Source organism: Sorex fumeus, unplaced genomic scaffold, assembly GCF_029834395.1.
Source record: "Sorex fumeus unplaced genomic scaffold, SorFum_2.1 ptg000099l, whole genome shotgun sequence".
NCBI classification, from domain to species: domain Eukaryota; kingdom Metazoa; phylum Chordata; class Mammalia; order Eulipotyphla; family Soricidae; genus Sorex; species Sorex fumeus.
In genome coordinates, this window is record NW_026606156.1 from 7,546,383 (window position 1) to 7,563,845 (window position 17,463).

Sequence of the window (17,463 nt, forward strand, 5' to 3'; positions counted from 1 at the left end):
GGCAGGGTGTGGGATGGGGTGGTTGGGGGGTGGGAGGGATACTAGGATCAGTGGTGGTGGAGAGTGGGCACTGGAGGAGGGATGGGTACAAAAATTTGTAAGTCTACAACTGTAACTCATGGTGTTTCACTAATAAAGATTAAAAAAAATCTCGCTCTCTGGAAAGAAAGATGGCGGCCGCATGGGAGCCTGGTGGAGAGCAGGTCTGAGCCAGGGGTGGGGGCGCAATGGATACCTCATGGGACAGGGGGCGCTCCGGCCCGTCCTTCACACCCAACCGAGGTCACCAGTTGCCCCCCACGAGCAGCTCTCCGGCACGGCCACGGCCCCAGAAGCACAGAGACCAATCTCTTAACTATCTGACTCTCAGTAGAAATACTTGCAGGGTCTCAAAAGTCTTAATTAGTATCATAAGAGCTCTGAAAAATTATCAAGTCATTTTGATATATCATGAGAAAATAACCAAGTGTCCCCTTTTCACTTAGAGCCATCATAAGGCCTTCAGATGTACACATTGAATTGTATATGGGAGCTCATTTGCCATATCATGTAGTACATTTCTCTATTACTACTGCAAATAAAGAGTTATGTCAAAAAAAAATAAATAAAATAGCAGAAATCCAAAACCTCATTTAATTCTTGAACCCAGCTGTAGAAAGCAAATCATTTCACAATGCTTTTTCAGCATGGCTGATTTGGGGGGGGGTAAACTCTAAATAATAATGGTGCAACTTTTATCAAAACAATGAAGCTAGTCAAAGTAGATAGAGTGTTAACTAGAATTCATCTACCCCACAGACATTGGGGGGGAGTTGGGGAGGTTTATTGGGGTTCTTCGTGGTGAAAAATAAGTATTGGTAAAGGGAATTGTGATTGATATTTGCATGACTGATACCTAAACTTGAAAGCTTTGTAATTTTTCCCACAGCAATTCAATAAATAAATTAAAAAAAATACAAATCATATTATATAAAAGTAAAGGTAAAAGTAAAGGCCCTCCCGTTGATCGTCGATTTGCTCGAGCGGGCCCAGTAACGTCTCCATTGGAGACTTTGTTGTTACTGTGTCTGGCATATCAAATACTCTTGGTAGCTTGCTGGGCTCTCCGAGAGGGGTGGAGGAATCGAACTTGGGTCGGCCATGTTGGCCGCTTGTAAGGCGAACGCCCTACCCGCTGTGCTATCGCTCCAGCGATAATAAAAAAAAAAATCTCATGGCTGGGACGAATGGTGACATTACTGGTGCCCGCTGGAGTAAATCGATAAACAACGGGATGACAGTGATACAATAATCTAGTGATTTAATATATATATATATATTTTTTTTTTTTATAATTTATTTATTTATTGAATCACTGTGGGAAAAGTTACAGAGCTTTCGGGTTTAGGTCTCAGTCATGTAAATATCAAACACATTTCCCTTTACCAATACTTATTTTTAACCCCGAACCCCAATAGACCCCCACCTCCCACCCCTCCCAGTTCTTGTGAGGCAGATGAGTTCTAGTTAATACTCTATCTACTTTGACTAGATAGATTGTTTCGATAGAAGATGCACAATTATTGTTTAGAGTTTACGACCCACCCCCCACAATCAGACATGCTGAAACAGCGTTGTGAAATGATTTGCTTTCTACAACTTGGTTTAAGAATAAAATGATGTCGCGCGGCGAATTTCTGCTATTTTACTTATTGACCCTGGAAGAATTTCTATTAAAAGTTAGCTAGTTAAGAGATTGGTTTCTGTGCCCTGGAGTCGTGGCCGTGCCGGAGAGCCGCTCGTGGGGGGCAGCTGGCGACCTCGGTGGGGCGTGGGGGACGGCCCACAAAGCCCCCCTTCCCATGAGGTCCCCGCCGCTCCCGCCGAGCCCGGCTCAAACCTGTTGTCCACAAGGCTCCCGTGCGGCCGCCATCTTTCTTTCCAGAGAGGAGCGGGCGGGGATTTAATATATATTAAATGCATATTATATGCATATTTAAATGTGCATATTTAAAATATATTTGTGAGCAATCCCATCAGCGGCCAAGACTCAGAGACTATAAAATCCAGATCCCGGAACCGCGCGGCCGCATTCGCGGCCGCGCGACATCTTATTATCTCATTCCTACTTTGGACAAACTTGCAGGCTGTCGAATGTAGCCTGCCCACAGGGCAGAGTCTGGCAAACTCCCCGTGGCGCACCAAATATGCCAAATACCAGTAACAATGATGGGTCTCATTCTCCTAAAGAGCCCTGAATATAATCTCAGGGCTAGGATGAAAGAGACGTTACTGGGGCCTGCTCGAGGCAATCGACGATTAACAGGATGATGAAATGAAATGAAAATGAAATTTGTGAGCAATGCTCAGGTCTTCTCAGTGGCTCTTTGATAAGGAGGGAGCCTAGGGGACTCGGAGGTGGGGGGGAGAGTCCGTGCCCCTTGGCAGGACTGTGGGTTTGCCACGGTTCTGTGCCACGGTCCTGGTGGCGGAGCTGGAACAATATCGTGGAAGCGAGTTAGGTTGTCACGGTGGAGCAGCCTGTCCTGTGCTGGCAGTGCCCCGGGTGTAGGGGCGGGTCCGGGTCCTCAGGAAGCCCCTTCCCTGCTGGCACGCACGGCACCTGCGCCCGAAGCCTGAGATGCCAGAGACGCAGAGCCAAACCCTCGCAGCATCGGAAACGGAGGTTTAGGTTAACACGGAGACTTCAGCCAACAGCGGCTCCTCTGAGCGCAGGCTGCCGGGACTCTGGCGTATGTGGCACGTCCGGCCTGTCCACGCGGCCTCTCCTTGCGGAGTTGGCGGTGTGCTCTGCCAACCCCAGGCGAGAAGCAGGTGGCTCTGACGGGCAGAGTTCAAGAGCAGAGTTTCTGCCGGAGAGCAGGCGGCAGGTGTGTACGGTTGGTGGCACATTAGGGTGCTGCGGTTCTTCCTGGTCTCTCCCTCCACAGGGAGCTGGGTGGGCTGTGGCCGGGCCAACGGGCCTCTGCACTGAGGTGGCCCTGCGGCTCCTGGAGGGGCCCAGAGGGGCCCAGAAGGGCCGGTTCCTGACTGTTCATCCTGTTGCCATGTGGGGTTCTCCACACACTCCCGGAGGGGCAGCATTTGCCTTCCAAGCGCCATCGAGAATCTCCCTCCTCCAGTTGGCCTTCCCGGAAGCAGTCCCTATTCAAAGATAGCCACGTGTGTTCTAGAACCTTCTCTTGCTCACCTGCACGGCCACTGCAACACTGCTTGCCGACGGCAGTCTTGGCTTCTGCTCTGGAGTCCGGCACCCACTGGCCTGCACGTGCCCCCTGCAGTGAGACCGGGGCTGGTGGGGGCCGTGCAGAGTGGGGTGGGCCATGGGGACAGTCGTAGGAGCAGAGGGCTGCAGACCCTCCGGCCCTGCGGGGTGAACAGCTCCCGGACCCCGAGGCAGAGCTCAGGTGCTGCCCATGGTGGGAGGGGAGCTGGTGTGCACAGGTGGCGTCAACTCTTGCCAGAGCAGGGCCCCCTTAGGGCAGGAAGGAGGACTGGGGCAGGGGGCTCCCCGCTGTGCCCCGAGCAGGTCAGGGTACAGTCTTACTCTAGCAGCTACTTCTTTTTTATTGCCTAGAGAATTTATTTTTTAATTTTTTTCCTGCTGACTTTTGATTTTTTTTTTTTAGATTTATTTATTGAATCACTGTGGGAAAAGTTACAAAGCTTTCAGGTTTAAGTCTCAGTTATGCAATGATCAAATACATTTCCCTTCACCGGTACTTATTTTTCACCACCAAGAACCCCAATATAGCCCCCTGCTACCCCTCCCAATGCCTGTGAGGCAGATGAATTCTACCTCACACTCTATCTACTTTGATTACGTTCATTATTTCGACAAAAGATGCACCATTATTGTTTACAGTTTACACCCAACAATCAGAACTGCCGAAAAGGCATTGTGAAATAATTTGTTTTCTACAGTTAGTTATGAGAACCATATGATGTCGCACGGCCATAACAGTGGTCGCACGAATTTGGATTTCTGATATTTTACTTATTAAGCCTGGAGGTATTTCTGCCACGAGCCAGATAATTATGAGGATGGTTTCTGTGGCTCTGGAGCCATGGCCATGCTGGAGAGCCGCGTGTGGGGGGCAACTCGTGACCTCGGTAGGGCGTGAAGGACGAGCCAGGAATGCCCCCTTCCCATGAGGTTTCAGTTGCCCTGTCACCACCGGCTCATACCTGGCTTTCCAAAAAGCTCCGAGGCGGCCGCCATCTTGCTGTCCAGGGGGAAAAGGCGAAAGGGAGCAACACCCTTTCCCTCCCCGGCAGGCCTGGTGGCGTGGATTAACACATAGTCCATTCGCTTTTCTGCCGCAAGGTGCCGGGCTCTGCGTTAAGTCCTTGTGCTTCTGGAGCCATGGCCGTGCCGGAGAACTGCTCGTGGGGGCAACTCGTGACCTGCAGCTACTTTTGAAAATTAAGTTAAGGGAGATAATGGGGAGGAAAAGGAAAGATGATGAATGAATCGCAGGAAGGAACCATCAGCTTGATGCTGAGGAGGGGAAAATTCAATGGAACAGGAAGCATGATTATATAAGTTTAAGGAACTGCAGAGCGTTGCAGGAAGCCCAACTATGCGGGTTTAAGAAACTGCAGAAGTCTCAGAAAACAGGCCGGAAGCACAAAAGATGCCGGAATTGACTTGTGCTAGACAGCTGAGGAAGCTTGGGGAAAGCACTTGTCTAACAGCGAAGAACTTTCATGGAAATACGATTTTTGCTGGGGTTGGGGTCTCTCGCGGACCCTTTGTGATGCTGGTGCATCATTTGGCTTGAAATGCTCTTGATCCCAGGGCAGGAAAACAGCTTCATTTTGAGGGGATATGTGCAGACAGTCTCCATCTGTGTGCTCTGGGAGTGGAAAGAGAAGAGCCTCCTCCGAGAAGGTTTCTGCCATTCAGGACCCATCACTGGAACTCGCTGTGAGCTGTCATTCCTCTGCTCTGCCAAGTTCTTGGCAGCTGAGATCCAAAGCGATGATCAGAGCAGCATCAACCTGCCAAATGCTCCCTCCCGCTAATGAAGAGCGATGGAATGGTGCTCATCGGGCCTTGTCGAACTAGGCAGGGTGCGCAAATTCCTCGGTTATTGCTCCGCCATGCGAAGAGAGATGGTGACCATCGACTCAGCAGAGAGAAACCAGCGACACCCCCTGAGTTTGGGACCACAGCCCACTGTGGGTGCAGGAGAGCAAGCCAGGCCAGCGCCTGGGACGTGAGACGTAAATCTTTCTCGATAGTGATCTGCAGACTTCTCCCTGGAAGGCGGACTCCCTTCTGGAGGCAGCTGCTCCCATCTGCCCTCTGGGGAGCGCCAGCTCTAACCAGCCGAGGGCCTCTTTTGGGCGGCCACTTGCCCTCACCCCAGTCTGGGTCAAGGGTGTCTGTGGGTGATCCTCGCCGTGGTCTTGAGGCCCCTCGGTCCTGCTCCTTGGGGCTCCCCGGTCCTGCTCCTCCACGGCCCAGGGTGGGTTTCCCTCCCGTGTGCAGGCTGTGACTGGACTGGCTTCTTTCCTGCTGGAGCGACCCCCAGCTCTGTCTCCCTGGGATCTAGACCCTCAGCTGTTGCTCTGTCTCCTTTGGGCGATGGTCGCTGCAGTGGTCACTGGGTGTAGAGAGAGATGCCCCAGCACAGATAAACAGCTGAGAAAGCAGTGGTGTCACGAGTCCAGAGACAGTGGGAACGTGACCTGGTCACACAATCAAAGGAGTAGACAAGGAAAGGTTTCCTCGAACTGCTCTTGATTATATCTTTTGTTTTCTTTTCTCTATTTTTTTTAATCAAATCACTGTGAGATGCAGTTACAAAGCTTTCATGTTTGAGTTTCAGTCATACAATGATCCAACACCCATCCCTCCACCAGTGCACATTCCCCACCACCAAAGTCCCAAGTATCCCCCCCTTTCCCACCCTCCCTCTGCCTCCATGGCAAATATGATTCCCCATAATCTCTCTCCACTTTTGGGCATGATGGTTTGCAATCCAGATACTGAGAGGCCCATCACGTTTGGTCCTTTGTCTACTCTCAGGACCCATCTCCCATCCCGAGCGATCCCTCCAACCATCATCGACTTAGTGACCCCTTCTCCATCCCAGCTGCCTTCTCCCCCAGCTCCTGAGGTGGGCTTCCAACCATGGGGCAATCTTCCTGTCCCTGTCTCTACTGTCCTTGGGTGTTAGTCTCATACTATATCCTAACTATAGATTTGTTTTGCAAAGTAAGAATGTTCACCCCAAACAGTAGACCATCTTAGCAAGGAGGAAGAATAGGGCGTTCCTACACTTTTTGACTATGGAGGAAAGAAGAAATCCAGGGACCAGTGTAACAAGTCCCCAGGCCCAGGCTGGCCCCAGGGCCAGCCACCAGCTAGTGGCACTGACTTCAGCTTGGTGGGGTGGGTGGGGGTTGTCTTCCTCCTCGACCTCAGCCTATCAGTATAATCCCATCTCTGGTCCCTGTGACAGGCTCAGACCACACGTCACAAGAGAAATTATGCATGGGCGAAATCTTGCAGCTTCCTGCAACTTGGCCAGAACTAGAGGGCGTCACGTTGAGTGAAACACATCAGAGGCAGAGCAAGCATCGATGACCTCCCTTGTCTGTGGGCTGTCAGGAGTGAACAGATCATGCCACACCACGATGAGTGCTTGACGTTAGTTGGTCTGCAAACATACAACAGACACTGGGCAGAGGTGTGGGGTGGGCGTGGAGAGGGGAGCGGGGTGACCTAGGGGCAGTGGTGGAGGGTCGAGGGCGTGTTGGAGGTGGGGGTGCGTGACTGTGGCAGCTGGAGTGTCACCCTGTCACCTACAGTATGTTCGTAATAAGCGCAGAGAAGGAAAAGGGAGGCAAGGGGCCTCGCCTGAGGGGAGTGGCGGGAGACAGGGCGGGGAGGGGTCCCGGGGAGGGACACGTCAGAGTGTGAGTCCTGCTTCCTCTCGGCTTCTGTCACCTCCCATCCAGCCCTGGCCTCACTCTCTGCAGGCACGGCTCCATCTGGTGTGTCTGTTCCTCGTGTTTCCAGCCCTGAGGGTCCCTTGGTGGGGCTGGGTAGCCCTTGTGTGGGGGGAGGGCGGGGGGACTCTGGGCCAAGCCGGGCTCTGCCCATGGGGGCAGCAGGAACCACCTCCGAGAGCACCGACTGGCTACTCAGCCGCAGTCCCGGATGCACTGACCGCCCATGGAAATGGCGGGGGTGGGGGTGGGGGGCGGGGGGCTCGCCTGGCAGCTGGCTGGGGGATGGGGTGGCCGGGCCTGGGTCGGGGGACTTAGCTTAAGGGCATCCGAGAGGGGAAAATATCCATGTTTCCCTTTCTTTTCAAAAGCTTCTGTATTTCCTTCTCTTTTTAAAATTTAATGTGATTTTTGTAACTGAATATAATTTCTAAACGTTACTGAAGCACTGTGGTTTGCAAAGCTGTCCAGAGTGTAGTTGTTTTGGGCATTTGATGTTCCAAAACTGTCCCCAGTCCTCAACGCCCGGCCCCTTAGCTGACATAAAATAATTTATTTTATATTGCTTGTTACAACGACATGGCGATTATCAGAAAATACTTTGGTAAAAAACAAAATTTGTAGAAATTGTTACATCTCAAGGGGTCCTTAAGTCCTTGCCTGAGGGTTCACTGAGCCGTTCATTCTGTGTTGTTACTGTTTCTTGGGCCATTTGCAGTCACTGTTTCTTGTTGAGAGCTGCCTTCTGTGGGACTTTCCCACCTAATTGTGCTCCTACTGCGCTGTCAGGACCGTGGAGTGTGAAGTGGAGGGGGCGTTGGTCGTGCATGTGGCTGTCAGCTCTGGGACACAGGCACCTGCAGGGCTGGCCGCAGAGTCTCAGGGCTGGGCGTGGGTTGCATCACTCCCAGGGTTGTCATGAAGTTGTGGCACTGTGGCTGCTGTTCTTCCGGGGTCCAGGGTGTGGGGGACGCTGCCCGCCCCCCTCCAAGAAGACCCCAGAGTTTCCAGCCCCCAGGCTGGTGTCCCTGGGATACTTGCCAGTCTGGTGTCTGCAGAGATCAGTTGTGGAGCAGGAAGCTGGCCTTGGGATGGCGGCTGTGGGTGGTGGGCTGTGGGCTGGGACTCGCCTGCCCCCCCCCCCAGGCTACCTTACCCACGCATCTCGAAGCGTGGCTTCCGTGTCTCTGAGGTTCGTGCTGAGCTGTGGGTCCGGGCTGCTGTTCACGTGGCTGCAGGTATCTGTATTTCCCGTTCTTCCCTCGTCACCGGCAGGGGCAGGTCCCGGATTCTCTGACTCTGTGTAGTTGGCGCTGTGGGCCACCCCACCGCGGTGGCAGGGAGTAACGTGAGCGTTTATCAGGCAGCGGACAAGACTCGGCCACTCAGGTGGGAACGCAGCACCGAGCCCCCGTCCTCCAGCACCGAGGCTGTCACCTCGCCATGAAAGGTTTGTCTGCGTGTCTCCCTTCTGAGCTTCCCCCCGGAACCGGCAGCAGCGTGGGCTCAGGCCCAAGGGACACCAGGCACCCTCCTGGCCCGGCTTCCCTCGGCTCTGTTCGTGGTTGGCAGGGAGGTCGGCCCGGGCTGCGTTCTCTTTCTACGAGAGCCTTCCGGGGCCCGAGGCCACGGCCAAGTCTGCTGTTGGCTTTTCCTCTTTTACTTTTTTAAGTGGTAGTTTTGCTGGATCTGGCGCAGACCAAAGTCTCTTTTGTCTCTGGAGATGAAAATGCTGTCGGAGTAAATAAATCTCGATCAAAAAGTGGCAGAATTTCTCCTGGCCCCTGCGCCAGGCTGAGTTGTCTGGGGCACCCCGGGGGGGGGGGTGTGGGTGAGCCCAGCACCTGTCCAAACAGAGCCCCGGCAGCTGAAAACCTCCACACTCCACAATCGCCGCCACGCTCTAGACCCCACTGCTCGGAGGAGCCTCATCCAGAAATTAATCTATTGCAGTCAGGTCTGTGGGTTTTGTGACTGAAATCTCCAGCTTTCACGGGGCTGGGGATGGGTGACCTCCCCATCTCCCTGTCCTCCCAGAAGCCTGGCCATCACACACAAACTCCAAAGCTGCCCTTCAGTTAAGAATTCAACTCCAGCTGTATCACCCCGTTAGAAATGTTGGACACCGGGATGGAGAGATAGCACAGTGGGTTTGCCTTGCACGCGGCCAACCCGGGTTCGATTCCCAGCATCCCATATGGTCCCCTGAATTCCCCAGGGGTAATTCCTGAGTGTATGAGCCAGGAGTAATCCCTGAGCATTGTTGGGTGTGACCCAAAAAAGCAAAAGCAAAAAAAAAAAAAGCAATGTTGAACACCCTGGAGATGTGGCTGCATTCATGGCCACACAACATCTCAAACCCCACAACACTGATACGCCAGGTGTAACACACCAGACTGGGTGGGGTGTAGCGTAGAAGATGACCAGTCATTAACAAACCGTGAACACAGAAGGCTTCAAGTCTTCACCTGTAACAACCTCCTAGTTGCTGCTCCAGGGTGAGATGCAACAAACTTCACACACTTTCTTTTAAAAAAACATTTTTTTTTTTTTTGCTTTTTGGGTCACACCCAGCGATGCTCAGGGGTTAGTCCTGGCTCATGCACTCAGGAATTACTCCTGGCGGTGCTCAGGGGTCCATATGGGATGCTGGGAATCGAACCCCGGTTGGCCATGTTGGTTGCGTGCAAGGCAAACTCCCTACCCGCTGTGCTATCGCTCCAGCCCCCAAGAAAACATTTTTGATCATCCTTTTAGCAAATTATTAATAACAAGCAATATACAATAAATTATTGAGGGCCTGCAATGGGGCAGGCTCAGGGGTGGTTGGGAACATTGGAAATTGTGGGGGAGGGAAGGGGCCGTGGGAGGGTTTGGTGTTAGAATATTGAATGTCTGTAACCAAACAGATGACTTAATAAAGTTATAAAATAAAAACTAATGCCGCCGGGGCTAGCATGAAACTGCAGGAGCACAGAATTCTGGAGTGATTGACAACTTATTTATTTTCAGTACTTAAAGCTTACTTTCGAAATGAAGTTTGACCTTCTGGGGAAAGCTGTTGGGCTTTGGAAGCTCATGATAAATGAGAAGTGCTACAGCTTGCCTGGGGTCTAAAACTCACATTTTCCCCTGGCCCTCCTGCTCTTCACCGCCCCACCCCCCAGCGTGGGGGAATTTCCCAGTTGCTGAAAATATACACGATAGAAATATCTAAGAAAGAGCTTGACAGAGCATCTCTGAAATATTACTATGACAAAACACCTTGATAAGTGAGAAAAATACTTCAAAACTTGACTGGAAAAGCTTCATAGGTAGCAAAGAAGCTATGGAAACGCTCCCGACACCATGAGGCGCAGGAAATCTGAGAGCACCATCAGGCACCAGCCCACCCGGGACGGATGGATTCAGTCTGGCCGTGGGGTTAGGTCTCCTGCCAGCTCCTCTCCTAGAGGAACTGAGAGAAGTAAAGACGCATGTCAGGGCAAAGTGTCCTTCGCCAACACGTAGAGACTTTCTTTCTGAGGGCTCCACGCTGGCATAGTGTAGCTGTCCACCAGCCGGGGGTGGACCCCAGTGAGGGTGGTGGCACAGCCTTGGACTCGGCAGCAAACAAACCCAGCCAGTGACCCGTAGCACGAGTCTCGTGATCGTGTGCTCTGAGGCAGAGACGGTTCCGGAGCTGGAACATGAGTGGGGCATTTGCTGAGGTGGCCGGGAGGCAGCCCCTGGGGTGGAAAGAGAGAGCTTGGCGGGTGACTGGCCGAGAGAAGGAGGCCTGAGCGCAGGCGGGGGAGGGGGCCACGCTCCTCACCAGGGTGACGGCTGCTCGGTTCTCTCCATGAACCCAGAATTACAGCCTGAATATGACAGCACTTGACGGTGGCGTGTCAGAGACACTGAGAAGGCTGATTGTGAAAACCCAGGGATGACGCTTGTGTGAAAATGCTGTGTGAGACCCGAGCATTGGCCCGGTGACCGGGAGGCTCTGAGGAGCCCAGGGTGGTCTCCTGGTGGTTCGGGATGAGACTGACACTTCAATCCTGCCAGTAAAGCAGATGGTGCATCTTCTCGACTGCAGGTGGATGCCAGCCAGCAACTGAAGGCCCGATTAGAACGAAAAAGGTGGACTTCCCTGCCCTTCGCCATGAGGACATTCTCTGGAAGCTTCCTCTAGACTCTGCACCCCGGCCGGCACCTCTGCGTCACAGCAGAAGGCTCCAGACCCGTCCCCAGCACCGCTCAGTCTGCAGTCTGCATGGCTACCCCGCGCACTGGGCACTGGCTCCTGGGTCTGCGGCTGGCGAGGTCACACTGAGCTGGACGCTTGGGTCCCACGATCCCCTGAGTGAGGTCCCATCGCTCTTGTTCTTTCCCCGAACGTCCTGCTGGCTCTTTGGTGCTAGAGAACCCGACTCACCCCACGTGGGAGTTGGTGTGTGAACACGAGCTCCCACATTGCTTGGTGTGTGCCCAAGGACCGTGTTTCTTGTCACCCGGTCATGTGTTCTGCGTCACACGGTCACGTCTATGGAGTTGGCAGGAAGCAGCCCACGCACACACATCTGTGCTGTGTTAGTTTGCACGTGAACAGGCAGGATTGTGGCCCGTTGCTGGCCTCCCACTGGCTCATTCGTAGCCTCTTCGCAGACGTGTCCCCAAGCCTGTCTGCGGCCCGGGGGCCAGGGCACCTGCGCTGGCTCTTCTTGGTCTGCAGGGTGGCCTGGTGCTGACCCGTCTCAAGGGGAGGACGAGGTATGGGGTCAGCTTATGCGTTGCTGGTGTGACGGTCACGGAGAGGCGGGCTGCCTTGGCGAGGGCTTCTGGGGCGGCAGACGTGACACCAGGGCAGGGAGGCCCACCTGGGGCCCGAGGTTCCCTCTGGGAAAGCCGGTCCCAGGGTGAGGAGACTCAGGTCACCTGCACACACGCACACGCTCAGTCATGCAGCCACAGCACACACATGACCTGTGCACGCACTCACGCACTCTGCACACACCCACACACTGAGCCACCCAGTCACACCACACACACGCCATTGTGCGTGTACTCACAACCACGCAGTCACACCACACACATGACCTGTGCACGCACTCATACCCACTGCACACACCCACACATGAATATACACACAGCCACGCAGTCACACCTCACATATACTCACGTTGCACACACATGTACACACACGCATACACACTCAATCCATGTAATCACACCACACACATATGTGCATGCACTCAAAGCAGAGCACACACCCACATATGTACACGCACACATACCCTGCCATGTAGTCACACTGCACACATTGCGTGTGCACGCACTCACATGCACTTCACACATGCATATACACACTCAGGCACTCACCACAGAGTCATACCGCTCACATTGCACAAGAATTTACACACACGTGCTGTGCCTACCCACATACACACGCACACTCATACTCAACCCATACAGTCACTGCACGCAGTTTCGTGGCCTGCACACACACTACAATCACATCTGCATGTGCCCGTCTTCACACCCAACAAGTATACATGCACACTCGTTAGTGCACACACAGGCAACACTTGCATGCACACCAAACACATGTGCAAACTGACACGCACACATGTTCACACATGCACACCGTTCCACACATGGACACACTCACACCCCCGCACGCGTTCACACATGCATAGGCAGAGGCACACCCGTGTGTGCTCACGGTGGTGCTCTGCTCTCAGGGGGCCTTTGGGGGAGAAGGGACCCGAGTGACGCCCCTGCAGGAGGCACTATCTGTTGTTTTTTTTGTCCCCGTAGTGACACGGGAGGTTCTGCCAGGAGCACTGAGCCTCCAGGGGTTTAAGGCTGTGCGTGTGCCGTGGGGCTGTCCGTGGAGCGTCCGGCGGGCGTGATGCAGGTTTCCTGCTCTCCCTCGACTCCTCCTCAGCCCTGCTGGACAGTGTGCGCCCAGGCCAGCCACACCGGGCTGTGCTCGGTCTCTGCTGCTGAGGCCTTGTGGGCTGCGTCCCGTCTGCTCTTGTCCGTGAGGAGGGAACGGCGGCGACACGGGGGAGGCAGCGCGGTGTGCAGACCCAGTGGCGCATGACATGTCTGCACCAGGAAATGCATTGCCCCTTGGCTTTGAGGTGAGTCATGCTTTCGCCACGACCTGGAGGGTCAATCCTGGCGGAGTCAATGGGAGAGGGATTCCAGGCGATTCTCATGAGAGTCGAAATTTGGGAAGGAGTGACCGCAGCCAAAGGGAACAGACAGGCGGCGGCTCACCGAGCTGAGGGTCTGGAGCAGGGCGGGGGTGGGGGAGGGGCAGGGGGTCTGGACAAGGAAGGGGTCGCTCTGGTGGGCCGTCGTGTCAGATCACTGCAGGAACGCTTAGACTGCTGTGAATCACGGCGACTCCATAAAAACGGGAGAACGAACCCCGAGTCAGGCACGGCGGGGTCCTCGCGGGAGCCATCGGCTGAGCTGTGTAGCTCCCTGCGATGCCGAGCCAGTGATGTCGGTGGGCCGATGTCGGTGGGCCCCACAGGTGACTTATGTGAAGCGGGGAGGAGAAAGACGGTCACTTTCTCCCCACCCGCCTCTGCCACTCGGGACCCAGGGTTACTGGGTTCTTGTCTCGCCTCGCAGAGAGGAATTTCAGGAGTAGACAAGCAGTGAAACAAATAGATTTTATTTGAAGGACTTTTAGGTGCGGGGGGGGGGGGGGAGGAACAGAGAGAGAGAGAGAGAGAGAGTAAAGTTAGACACGAAAGCATGAAAGTACACATCTCAAGAGGGGAGATGCGGGCGACACATGTGCTCGGGCACCACATGTGCTCAGCCACATGGACGTAAGCACACATGGGCTCAGGCAGCATCTGCGCGCCCTTCCTTTGTTCCAGGTGGCCTTTATAGGGTTTCTCCAGCCTGCCCCCACGTGGGGCTTCTTTCCAGGTAAAAGTTCGTTGCTAAGGAGGTTACCAGGGAGGTCCAAAAAGAGGAATTTCATGGGGAGGCCTATATCCCGAGGGTCTGCAGATGGTCTTATCAGGCCTTTGTTTTCTGTATCCAAAAGATGGGTCATTCCTAGAATTCTTCTTCCATGAAACCTTTTTTTCATTGCAAAGGGCCTTTCCCTATCTACTTGCTTACATCACCAGGACCCTGCCTTCCTCGCACACGGCCAGCTGTCTCGGGAGAGGGGGGAGCTTTGCTCTGATGGAAGGTGGCCCGGGTGGCGTGGCAGGCCGTGGAGCACCAGGGACCAGCCATCTGTGCACCCCGCGGCGGGCCTGCTCTGCGTTCCAGGAGCCTGTAGCCAGGTGAAGACGGGGGGGGGGGGGGGGGGGGCGGGGGTTGTGCTTGCCCGGACCTGTGGCCTGGTGGCCTGTGCCTGTGAGGGCCAGAGCTGGGCCTCTGGCAGAGAGGCAGCACCCAGCCCCAAGGGTTTATTAGCGTGTGGAGGCCGCGGCTGCCATTGGGGAGTGAGCCTGGCGGGAGGAGCGCAGTCAGACCCTCATCCGGGTTCTCTGCGGGCCGGGGGAGAGCAGACCTGGTTGCCCTCCACGTGGCTGAATGCCCTGCTTTGGTCCAGGGCGTCATCTCCAGTGGGTTTGCTGGATGCCCTGGCATGATCAGTCGTGCTGCAAAACGTGAATCGCCCTGAGACACCTTGTGGGGGTCCTGGAAAGGGGGGCACCTCCCTCTCCTCCAGAGCACACGCTTGGCCCCCGGTGACCCTCTGCACAGCTTGGGGCTCTGGAGACGCAGGAGTGAGGAGGCCGGGCTTGCAGCGAGGGCCGGGCCATCTCTGGCTACGGTGTGGTGTTCTGGCAAGGGGACTCACTCAGCACACCAGGTTCTCTGGCACTGAGGGGCCCCATGCTGGACTTGCCCTCCTGGCTCTTTTCGGCTGTCCTTGGGCCTCTGGGCAGTCTCCCTTGTCCTTCGGTACAGAGTGCCGCAGTGGCCAGCTGGTGTGGGCCCCTTTCTCCCGGGCACCAGCTCGGCCAGGGCAGGGCACGGCGTAGGGACGTGGTGGGGAGGCGCGGGTCTCTCGGGCCAGAGGCAGCCCCCGTTGTCCTGGTGTCCTTCCACCAGGCAGGCCGTGGTGTAGGTTGTCAGTGCTGGGCCACGCGCAGTCAGCCGCACGCCCCAGGCCTCTCGCAGGAAGGCTGAGGTTGAGCGACCTTTCATGTGGTTGAAAATGTTTGCACTTGTTCAGGAGCTCTTGGGCTTGGTTTGTACGCTGACCTTCCTCTTCTCGAGTCTAACAGCTCCTCACAGCACGGGAGTATCAGCTCTTCGCCTTGGATATCCACGATGATCACGACCATCCTGCTGTTCGTCGATTGCCTCGAGCAGGCCCCAGTAACGTCTCCTTCATCCTAGCCCTGAGATTTTTAAGAAAGTGCCATATTCAAAGCTCTTTAGGAGAATGAGACCCACCATTGTTACTGGTATTTGGCATATTGGGTACGCCACGGGGAGTTTGCCAGACTCTGCCGTGTGGGCAGGCTACATTCGGTAGCCTGCCAGTATGTCCAAAGTAGGGATGAGATGATAAGAGCTGGGTGTTATAGTCTCTGAGTCTTGGCTGTTGATGGGATTACACGGGGCTATCCAAGAAACCAACATTGTCCTCTGCTCCCCCTTATTCATTTTTAGGTTTCTCTTTCCCATGCCTTTAAATTTTGCAATTCAGTAAGTTTTTCTCTTACTGTTCCTGGCCTTAGAAGCACGTCCTGCTCCAGGAGAGACTTTGTCCGGGTTTTCTCACAGCCTCCGCTTCAATTCTATGCGCCCACGGCCTGGGCTCTCGCTCTTTCCTGGCTGCAAGGAGCGTCCAGACGTGCCTCACTCCCTCCCGCCCAGCGCTGCCCCCTGCCCACTGGCCACCGTCCACTGCTGGGGCTCAGGACCTGGGCCTGGAGCCAAGGGGACGGAGCTGCGTCCTTTGCCGAAGCGTCACGTCCACGCTGACGGGCCCGTTTCTCGCCTCTTCCGCCTCGCTGGCTGTCGTCTGCTCTGCAGCCAGGCTCCGCGTCTGACCGTTCCCGGCTCCGCGTCTGACCAGTCGGCCGTTCCCGCGAGCTGTCGGCCCGGCTGGTCACGCCTCTCCTCCCCAGCGTCTCGGCTTTCCTGGCTTGTTTGGTTTGAGAACGATCTTCAGATCCGTTAACAAGCTCCAGAACAGCATCTGATGGCATTTAGTGAAAACTTGGGATGTTTCCACGTGACGGGCTGGCCTGGGGCGGCCTGTGGTGGCTGAGTCGCCTAGTCCATCCTGGGGCGTGGCCCGAGCCTGCCCAAGGCTGGGAGTTTCCCTGAAGTGTTTGAGCCTCCCTAGGCCCCGAGGCAGGGGGGGGGGGGGGGGGGACTGGAGCTACTTTCTCTTCTTGCTGTCTTTATGCTGGTTTCCACTTAGTGTAGGATGAAATTCTGGTTTTCCCAACGTGAGTCCAGGCCGGCTCCTCAGTGCTGGGGGCCTGGGCCGTGCGCTGCCTCCTGCACCCTTCCGGCCCCTCTCTCCTCTCTGCCACCTTCTGCCCACCAAGGCAGTGGGGGAGAAGGCATCTCGACATGTGCCCCCGTTTCCATGGAAACGCTCCTAGTGTAGGCTCACAAGGGAGTGTGGCACTTGGGGTCCAAGAGGAGACCCCCGAGCTGGGGACCCGGAGACCTCAGGCGGGCAGGGCCTGCCGGGCTCTGGTGCTGGTGTCTGGGTTCATGTGAATGTTTGGTTCAGGATCGGCCCGATGCGTCTGGGCGCCTGCTCCCCCGCGCCCGACCTCCCGCTCAGACCTGCCCGAGGGGACGCCCGGCCACAGTCTGCTCTGTGCTGGTCACCGCGGGGACAGGCGGGTAGGGGACAGGCTGTGGGGAGAGGCGTGTGGTCCCGGGAGGTGCAGCGTGACTGAAGGTGATTCTGGAACGTTCGGAAAACTGTGGCCAGGCTGCTCTGCTGTCCAGGGCCTTGGGTGATGGCGACTTCCCTCACTCACGGCCCCAAGCCGGAGCAGGAATGTCCGAGAGGTAAGGACAGGCCAGGGTCTCTGGGGTGGGGTCTGTGTGGTCCTTGAAGCGTTTTCCGTCCCCCTGAAGGAGGAAAGGGAGAGTCAGACCAGGGGCTCGCAGCCCAGACACCCAGAGACTCAGGCAGGAGCGGGAGCTGGCCCGAGAGTGTCAGGGCTCGGAAACAACGGAGCTGCAGTGCTGGACAGACAAGCAGGGATGCCCTGACCAGGCCCGGCTCCGCCCAGCACGGGCTCCCCGTGACTCACGCCCAGCCATGGGTCAGAGGGGCTGACAGCAGCCCGGGCAAGGCCCGCTCCAAGCCGGCTGTGGCTGAGGGTGGCAGAGGGTGGTGACCGCTGTCCCCTGGCTGGTGGCAGCAGCTCTGCCCTGGCCGTGTTCTCCCCAGTGCCCTGCGGGTGCTGGCCAGCAAGTGTCCAGTGGGGTGCTCCGCCCCCTCAGAGCCCATCCCTGTTCCTGGGCCGCTGTCTCCCGGCCAGG